Genomic DNA, 10,646 nt, shown 5'->3' on the forward strand with positions numbered 1-10,646 from the left:
TCTGAATAAAATAAATTAGTGCCTCTAAGCCTAAAGCCTAAAGAAGTCAGAGTTGTTCTTCAGCTTCAGCTTTACTGTTCACTAAAACCTTGTTAATCATCCTTCTTCGTGAGTTCATATGAAACTGGTGACTATGCCCTTTCCTTCTGCCTTTGCTACCGAAGCCTTCTAAAGAATTTCATCCTTAAGCTGGATAGCCTTTAGGCTTAGTTAGTGTTGAGTAATCCCCCCTTAAGCTAAGCAAAGGAGTCAAGATCATAAGTTATAGATCCAGATTATGCTCTAAGAGATTGAAGCTTGACCGATGGGCACTGACAGATCTGATTCATCCTAGCAGTTAGCTTGTTTGGTTTTCTCCACTTAGAGAGAACAGAACCTCATAGCTTTTAGAAGCATAGTGCCTCATACCAGCGGCGTTAGCCGGCAAGCAGCCAACATTAAGTGAAGGGGAAGCTTTGCGGCGTCAGCAGAGAAAAAAAAACACATCTGTAGAGATGAATTCAAGCAAGACCCGTGTCAGCTCCGTTTCTTATTCTAGGATTCTATAGTCGCTAGGCGTTCTAGGCCGAATCTGATGTTATGAAAAGGGCATGCTCAAGCCTGAATTTAAAGGGAAACTTCTTACATACTTATTGGCTAGGCTTCCTCTTAGACTGCTATGCTAATAGGCTGACTACTTCGAGTGACTTTTTCTTCTTCTTCTTGGTTTGGTGGCGTGCTTTCACACAATTCAAAAGGCTGCTTTTAGCTGAAAGGATTGAAATCAGCACCCAAGAGCAGCTTGAACCTATGCTTCCATGCGTGGGAGTTAGGAAATCGCTTCTTGTCTTCCATAGCCGCTCCTCGGGCGAACTACCTTGTTAATGTACTTTTTTGATTAAAGACAGAACAAATAGAGGAAGAAATAACCCGTCGGGGAAGCATCTGAAATCCGACCTTTTACACAAAGATATTTCATCCTTAGCATTCTGGGAAGCTTCTTAAAAGCCCAGGCGAACTCCCAGCATTTCAATCCTTGGTTTCCAGGCGAACACCCTGCATTTCAATCCTTGGTTTAATGCTTTTGATTCATACAACCAGTAAGGAAGGTTAAGTTTTTCATATAGGAAGCTAAGGTCTTTAGCTAGGAGCTTCTTGTAGATCAAGCAGGAACTGGGGTTGCTAGGGGGTATTTGCTTAGGAGGGTCTATTTAATCACTTACTGACAGAAAAGAGTCATTCAAGGGAAGAAGCTTCTCGGAACGGGTCGGTAGCAGCCGACACTCGATCACACTATATAAGAGATTCCGGAACAAACAGGGCATCAGCCCCTAAAATCAGAAAAGAGGACTTCGTGGCCGATGGACAGATTACTTTGACTTCGTGTAGGTTTACATTTCATCCCAGAGCCTGCCAAGCAGCGGCGGTACGGTACCAAAAACATCTTCTCGCTAATATGCATACCACACGGAAACGATTCATAAAATCGGAAATCAGGAAAATCTCATGATTCGATCCAGCGCTAACCCATGGTTCCTATTCAATTCCTTTTTTTCCCCTTATCTGTCCATTAGAGCAATATCTAAACCCTAACATACAGAATAGAAGAAAGGCTTAGCCAACCGCTGCATGGTCACTCGCTCAAGCACCCGCTCTCGCTTCATAGCTTCTTTCTAGAGCCAGAGCGACATCTTCCACTGGCATACGTATCCATATAACTCTACCATAAGCTTCCTCCAGAAAGATAGATATTATTCTATATTAAGGAAAGCAGCACCAAAGCTTACGCTGTGGCAGCTTGACGGCCTCTTCCTCGGAGAGGTACAGGCACATACATATAGATCTCTCATCCTGAATCATAGATTGAAGGGAAAGCCCTCTAGTCGAGTAAGATAACTGAAAGTTTCAAGCCAGTAAAGTCCGTTAGTGGGGGAGTTAACCCGGAGATTCGTCAATCAATTCTTTCTTCTGGAAACGACTAAAAAGAGCAGGAGCAGGGCTTGTCCGGGGCAAGGGATGCAGGTATGTCATAAAGATGAAGCTTTCAAGCGGGGGAGTTCATCAATCGTTCAGAAAGCGATTCAGAAACCACCGTTCAGAAGGGTATGTGAAATAGTAGACGATGGGCCAGCAGAGTACTAGAATAGGTGAAGCTTTTTCGTTACCAAAAGATATTAGTAGTTTAGTAATCGGAGCAGATGATAGACCAGAGCGGACCGGAGAGCGAACCTTAGACGGTAGGGGACAATAGAGGATAACAAGCCAGAAAAGTTCAAAGGGCTTTTTCCAGTGAATCTTCCAAGGAGAGTAGTTACTCAATGGACAGGCTTGGTTTTGATGCCGACTAAAGGAGAGGAGGCTAGCCAAACGAGAGAAAAGAAAGATTTGTGGATACTATATCCCAGCCAAGGTGGAACAGAGCAGATGCATGAGATTCAGGGTCAAAGGAATGGGCAAGGGCTTAGAACCGTTTCGACCTGGGCGAGACATTAGAGTGATGAGCCTGTTCGCACTTCGGAGTAAAGAACCAGAACTAAGTAATAACCGAAAGGGGCTTACTCCCTGACATTCGTTCTTATTCTTTAGTTGAATTCGGATAGACAGATTGCTTTACCGAAACCAGATCGAGAGAAATGAAAGAACTAAAGGTCCGCAGCCTCTAAATGTAGGCGAAGGTTGAGTTACGGAGCCCCTTTTCTTTGAGGCGCTAGAGAAGTGAGATTTTTAGAGCTAGACAAGACATAAGGGGAAAGGGAAGGTAGGTCAGATTCTCACCCATGGCTAGAGTGGGGAAAGAAGAGGCAAAGCTCCGTATCCAAACTCGGAAGTGGGAATCTTGTTCCATTTAGGGAGGTTCAATCCCGTCCAGCAGAACCATTTGCGAGGTTTGATTCTTAAACCGGATCGAGCGGGTGCCTAAGCTTGAGTCATGATCATTAGGATGTGTAACAACTTATTCACTTGCTGCGAGTTAGCCTCCTTATGAGTCGGGCACAGCTAAGATCTTATTTGAGGAAGAAGGAATAGTCCGATCTATGATAAGAGATCTCATCCTCGGATGATGTAATAGCCAGACTCAGTCCCAAAGTCTTTCCAACCAACTTCAATTGTCAGGCATCCTTTTCTTATCTTAAGAGACTGATCCGGGCAGGTTGGAGAGGCATCTGCCTATAGATAGACTGAAATAAGGAAGACATCTGTCCAGTGGGGAGGGCCAATCTTCTCTTTGATGTGAAATTAGTCAGTTTGAGGTTTGATCTCTATAAATAGAAATGTGACACCTAATGGGCTGTGCCCAAACCATTCTTGGCTTTACAACTGCAGCGCCTACGGTTGTTGATGAGCTTTCTTCCATTTATATGGTAATACGGCGATTACAGAATTCCGTTGCACTAATGTGGATCATAAGCAAGAAAGAGAATCGCTTTGATAGAGACTCCCAGGTGCGTATCTGGTCAACAACCTACAGGAATAGCCGGATGTTCTATTTCGAAATCCAGAAATGATTGGTGGTACCTGTAGAGTGACTAAATGTATCGTCTTTGGATTCTGCTTTTTGTCCGAAAGTCTTCTTCGGGAGTCTTCATTAATATGCTCCTAGTAGTTCACGGATAAAAACAACCGCCCACATCAGAAGAAAAAGGCAGAAGTCTGGGGCACCTGCTAACGGATCCCGTTGAAGTTTACGAATGGAGTTCGGTCTAACGCAAGCCAACGAGTTATTCTTTTGCAATAGCAGTCCCTTGCCCAGCTGGGTCGAGGTACCATGCCTTCTCCTTGACAGATGGAGATAGCTTCGAATGATGAGACAGTTCGATCCCCACTTTTAATGGTAAATGCTGTAAGTAAGCTCCGGCTTTGTGATATGACCCACGTTGCAATGTTCTAAGATGATGCTTCTAGAAACCGGAATTCATAGAATATGCTAAAGTTGCGGTTAGCCTTTCACCATCCTTCTTTGTGATGGATACCCAACCCGAATCGTTGCTCCCACTAAATGTAATTATTTAGTAGACATTGACAGATGACCGCTAGTGCAGTAAGCAAGAACCCACTAATTCATATTGAGTTTATTGACTTAAGCCATTGAATTCACAGCCATCTCTTCAAGATTTGGTAAAAGCTTTCCAGCAAAACCCGGTTTCATACACCTATTCATCAGGATAATCCCAAGCGTTTTCAACAGCCTTCAGTTTTCGACTTCCCGAAGCGGGCATCTATAGAATCTATAGATAGGAGAAAGACCAAAGAATGCCAACATCGCAGGTTTGTTCATTCTCCTGCTAAATCTCGTCCTTATGCGAGGCCGCGTTCACACTTGCTATAAGTGCTTCTCGCAGGGTGGCGTGAAAGAGAACAAGGAATGTCACTGTCTTTCTAACTTACCCCGAACGAACCATTGACCCTTCTTCGTCTATAGCTCTGAGTTGTCCGTACGACCATAAACGGAAGGTATGATCGATGCAAAAAAGGGTAGGAAAGAGGGATGAGAATATATAAAGCGACTCACTTTCCCGGCGGATTAGCTATTCCTGTCCTGTCTTTGAGCCGACCCTGCCTGCTGGAGGTATGATTCCGATCTTTGAATCGAATTAGATCTCTCATTGGCGAGGGGATCTACTCAGGCTAGGGCGCTCTCTCTTTTCTGTCATGTCATATGCTGTGTTCTCTCTCTTCTGTGATATCATATGCTGTGTGAAAGCTTTTCAAGCCTGTGTTTTACCCCTAATCCGTAGGCTATTTAACCCCCGATCCGATTCCGGACTTGTCGCTTAGTTACACCATCGACCTTTAGACATTAAGACTCAACCCCTCCAACCGCCTTCCTTGGTCAGGATTCGGAGTAAGCCCTCCATATCCATATTGTGATTGTGGTTCTCCTGTGGTAAGGAGTGATTCAAAAGAAGTGAGCAACGTTGTTTTTCGTGAATAAAGGTGAAGTAGGCGTAGGGCTGATAGCGCCTTGCTCGTGCATCCAGATAGATTAGCGTGATCACTCTCGTTGGCTTTCATCGCTCAACGACTCTAGACCGTTCGCTTCGCTTCTATTAGCAACTTTGGTTCGGCTTGGAACCTCGACGTGCTACCGGTCTCTAATAAAGGTTCTTAGCTGCCGTTGCTTGGGCGCTAGGGATTGGTCCTGATGGCATGGATGAACTTTCTTGCTTTGAGCTCCCTGGGAATGGAAATGCAGATGCAGGGGAAGCCTCCCAAGCATTTGATCCTGGAACAGAAGACATTAGATCCAGCTTTGGGCTCAGTACCTCCATTAGGTCACTGACTCCCCATTTCCGTTGATTGGACAACCGGCCTTAACGGCGCTCCCTTAGCTTCTCTCGTTGGGAAGTGAGGGCTGGAGCTTTCCTTCTTTCAGCCTAGCTAGCCTATCCCGCCTACCACCCTTGGTCTAGTCCCCGGAGTAGTTTGCCAGGAATAAAGAGCAGCTTAGGTCAAGTATCCGTAGTAGAGTAGTTCTTCTGTGGCATGATCATAGCAGAAGACTCTCCCCATGTATTGGTCCGGTGTCAGTTAGGAGAAGGTTTTTCCCACCCAGTGGAGGTAGTAGCAAAGTCAGTGGTTTACCCCGATCCCTACATCAAATGAGTCTGTTCTACGCTTTTATGGTCGAAAGACTAAACCAAGACAAGTGATCTAATGATGCCTCCTTCATCTTCAGATGAAAGCGGAATCTGAAATACATTGAGATCACCGAAAAATACAAACAAAACTAGGAGAAGGAAGCAGCACCCAGCTCGATGAATCTGAAGCAGCAGACCAGCAAGACTCGGTCCTTCTTTCTTATTTCTCAGTTGAAAGAGAGGAAGGGAAGGAAATGAAGCTACATCCTAAGAGCAGGATGCTGGATATGTGCTATTAAAAGAATTCGGTCTAGAAGGAAGGATCCAGTCTATTGGACCTGGTGATGACCCCCTTCTCCCTGGTGATGATCCCCTTCTCTCTAATTAGAATCAGATCATTTTTTTGGACTCTGATGGTAAGGTACACGTCTGCAGTCCTAGAGATTCTTATTAGTAGCAGGGCAAGAAGAGAAAGTCCAATCTGACACTAAAGAGATTTATGACATCTTGATCGCTTTCAGGATTTTAGTTTGCTTTATCTAACAGCGTCTCAAACAAAGGCATTCGATGCATCAGTTACCTTTCACAGACTAGCGGCGGATTCGTTCACAGTTCCTTCTGATCTGGATTCTTCCTTCCCTAATCCCTAATGCCTATCCTTCAAGCAACAGTTGTATATAGTGACATAGACGAAGGGGTGGAAACAGAAGATATTGGATGAGGCATGATTGATTGAGAACGAAATGGTTCCCTCCAGACAGAAAGAGAGTCCTTTGTGGATAAGAAAGTCTTCAATAGGTAATGCTAGTGATCATTCTAAGAGGAAGTAGCTCATACTACCGGGCATTTACATACGCCCAATCAAGGGGCGGTTACGCAAACAAAGGGGGGAAGAGCTGCTAAGAGCATATGCCACGAATTCCATCGTCGAGAAATCGATTCCAACCTCGGCTCAGGAGCATCCTTAAGCCATATCCTTACTACTAATAGCACGGATTCTCTAACAGCAAAGCCCGGTACCTCTTTTCGACTATAAATTCTTCCAACAGCTAAATGAAAGAATTTTCTTCCTCGAGCCGGGAACGAGTGATCTGAAGGAAGCACAGAGAAGCAGGAAGGTGAGTCACCGCATTGACTAGAATGATCTAGCCAATCATTTCTCCTCACTATGTATGGTCTACCTTCGCAAGACAGTTCTTAGCCTCTACTCTAGTATGAACTGAGCCATAGTCTACGAGATGTCGCTCCTACTTATACGCTTCCTTTAGTTTAGCACATGCTCACGAAAGAATGGGTAAGATCCCGGCTATGTGAAATGGTTGACTCTCGTCTCTCTATTTAATGTTGGCCTAAGGACTGAACTCTTAGATGAAGCAGCAGTAGCGGTGGAATCAATACTTTCAATAGGAGTTTGAGTTGCTCGAGCAAGAAGTAGCGAGCGCATGGTGCGGTTCATCCCTAACCATACAACATAGGCAGATGTAAAGACGGCTAGAAAGGGGACGGGTTAGCCCACTCATGATTCAAACTAGTATCCGTTTCACTTTGGAAACCAAAGCCTCTATTCCTGTCAGTTCAAGACCGGGTGTGCTATACGCAAAATTCGAAGGTAGGGTTGATCGACGACAATGACTTGTTCTAAGTAGGAAGGTTTTCATATGCATGCATTTCATAGCCCCAGCGAAGCGAATCTAATGCTTAGCGTTAGCGAGAAAGATTAAGGAAGTCTGAAAAAGTCTTGGCAAAGCGCTCTCTATTGGCATCGCAGGCAGGGCGTCTTCCTCTGTCTTGGCGGTATAAGGTTCGTAGATGTCAGCCCAAAGGTCTAAGGTCAAGGTCAAAGGGAAGGCGGTAATCATCTATAGATAGGGCTACCTCTAGCTCTTTCGGACATAGGAGTGGAGCTTTCTTGCTACAGGAATGATGCTTTCAAACTGACTTGCTCGCCTAAGGACTGCAACAGGCTCGTTAGATTATTGGTTTTGCTAGATCAGAAGTCGAATTGCCAGAACCATCACTGGCGATAAAAAAAACAACTACCCCTGCCTTGAAGAATAACTGTAACCTGGCATTCACTCGCTCAAAGGCAGAAGCAATGGACATGGGGAGGCTTACCTCAAGACTCTAAACGGCTTGTAGGCGTACGGAAGGGAAATGCATGCTGGATGGGCGTACGGAAGGGAAATGCTGGATGAATAGAGCTCCCAACGGCTGGAATGCGACTTTCATTGGAACCTAACTAACGCCAAGCTAAGGCCCCGTCTCAAATAGGATAGTTCAAGTCGTAACTAGGATGTTCCCAATGTGGATAACAGTTCAAGAGATCTAATCTCATTCATAGCAGCCTGCAAGTCGTAGAGTAGTAGGCACTTCTATGCCTCTTTCCCGGTCTCAGAGCCTAGTGTTTTAGCCCTGCTTTCTTTAATCGGCTTCACTCGTTGATAGCCACAGATAAGCGCTTGTACTATGCATATGGATCACCGGAGTTTAGGCAAATGGGTACGAGAGAAAAAGGTTTTGAAATGCATCTTCCGAAACCAGATAATCAACCGAAGGAGATTCCCCTGCAAAAGGAGATGGCTCTAGTTTCATACTAATCTTCGATCTTCGAGATTCCCTAAGGTAAGGCATCCCAAGGAGCGAAGCGGCTCAAAGTCTTGGCAATGAAGCTCAGTCTGGTCTGAGGAGATGGACTAGGCTACTCGCCCTATACATAGGAAGAGGGGGAAGTCACTCTTGCGTTCTCTCTTGGGTAGGTCAGTCTCGCTCTCTCTTGTCAGTAAGTATATCTGTTGTGATATTGCTGTCGTACCGTGCCGTTCCAGTAGTGTTTGTGAATGAGTAGTTTTGAGGGGGGAATGCAAAAAGGTCAATCAAGACCGTAGCCAAAAGCAAGGGATTCCCGGGGCCCGAACGAGAGCAGAGGCAGGTATTCTCATAAAAGAAAAGAAAGTATTAGTGAGAAGCTCAAGGATAGCACTGAAAGTTCAGGATAAAACAGATTTTAGAGGGAATAGCCCGTAGCTCACTTCTGGAAGTGTTCCCGTATATGAATAGGCGGGAAGCGAAGAAACTACTCAACGGTGTGAGCCGGGTTTGTCGTTAGCTGTCGAAGTAGGGGGAGGAATGCTAAACTAACTAGTAATTTAAAGTCAAGAATGGAGTAGCCCATAGTTCTCCTCGAGTAGTGAAAAAAAAAACTATAGTGATAGTACGCCCGTATAGCTCACTGAAGAAGAAGACCTTATCTTATATAAGAAGCAGTTGAATCCGAACCAGCCCACCCACCAGCACTAGTAGCTGATTACCCACCAGGCTATTCATATCCATATTCAGTTTATGCCGCAGCAGATCGAAATCAAGGCCTATCTGCAGAAGGGAAAAAGAAAAGCTACAAAAGATCTTCCGCTCAAGGAGGCAGACTTCGAACTCGAACGCCAAAGAACCACTTTTGTACTAAAAGAATGCCGCCTAATAGCTTAGCGCCCTCTTCTATATCTATAAACGAGAAAAGAAAGCAAAAGTGGGTATGATTCCCTGGGCAAAGAAAGTCCTGTCCTCGTTCTGTTGCATTTTCCAACTGAAATACGAGCCATCCACTTGAATGGGCATAATACTTGTACTTGACTTTCCAGGAGTCACAAAGTTGCAGGAGGGCAGTCTTGCCTGGAAACTTGGCAGCAAAGTCTCCAACTAGACAGAAGTCCCAAGCTGCTTCCACATCATCGATGTCCTGTGCATCTAGAACCACTTCGTCCTCATTGTTCACATAAGAGTGGAGTTTGAATCCGGCTCCTGTTATCTTTGAAAAGGTTCAGCCAGGGGGCCTTTACGCTGGCATTCCAGTTGAAACTGGGTAAGACACCCCTACACGCATACCTATCTATCTAAGGCATTCTCTCTGCCTTTATACAACTAGATTCAATATGCCTAGGACACGGTTTTCCTGCACGCTGAGTGTGTAAGGCCCCGCAGGGAACGCCCTTGACCTTTAGGTCAGAATGCCGCTATCATCTATCATGTGCGGATAAGCCTTCCGATTAGCCGATATGAGTTTGATAAGAGAAAGAGTGCTTAAAAGGTCCAACAAGATTCTAGTAGCTAGTGAATTATAGAGCTAGAGTTTATAGTCTTTGTTATATCGTAAATCAAATAGGGCGCGACGGGAAGAGCTAAACATCGAACGAACAATCACCTTCGGACCTCTCAACTCTTCAACTAGATTCTGACACCGGGACGCCTGCTCCGCAGAGAGCCTTCCCGCATCAGCCAACAGAGACTCCGCCTCTGGAGCCAGCATCCTCTGTCATGGAGCACCTTTTTAGAGTCCACCACCAAGTTGTACTAGGCGATCACTCAGCTCTTTGTTGGCAGCCAAGAGCGTGTTAATGAAAATCCTCGTGCTTCGCGAGAGCTATAACGGCCGTGGTAAGCACCGCCAGAACTACCAGATCACGAACCTACTAGGAAGCCTTTCGCTCTTTTAGATCGTCTAATGCAATCTCAGATCTTCACTTCCTATGCCCCGAAACCAACCCTATATCTGTGTCCTGGCACTTCATAGAAGAAGTCCTTAAATACTTCACTACGCTGGATTGACTCTGTAAGCTGGAGCCACATCACCAAAGCAGGAGTGCTGACTGGAAGCACGAAGTCTGCTAGAAGCTCATCCCGAGGAAGCTTCTTTGTCCACAGCTCTTCAGGTGAATAGCCTTGAATAAGTCAAGGAAATCACTCTTCTATCCAATCATAACAACCAGACCCGGTGTTAGGGTGTAGAGGGATAGAATACCAACACAAAAAAGAAAAAAGTGAAAGGGTTTCAAGAAATACTAAATATACATAAGAAGAAGAGAAAGAATAAGAAGGTTATCGAATGATTACTTTGTTGAGACTGTGCTCTGGCCAAGGAAATGGGAGTGAAGATCATCAAGAACACGAGGGATTGAGAGCAAAGACAAGTGGGTTTCGCTATTGTTTGTGTGATTAAGAAAGCTAGGGCTTTTTGGGGTGTTCTTGGAAAGGATAATGAAAAGAGGGAGAAGGAGAAAAGTCGCCCAATGTATGTATGGTCCTAATTGCAACACG

Source organism: Mimulus guttatus, mitochondrion (assembly GCF_056151865.1).
Source record: "Mimulus guttatus mitochondrion, complete genome".
In the NCBI taxonomy this organism is placed as follows: domain Eukaryota; kingdom Viridiplantae; phylum Streptophyta; class Magnoliopsida; order Lamiales; family Phrymaceae; genus Erythranthe; species Erythranthe guttata.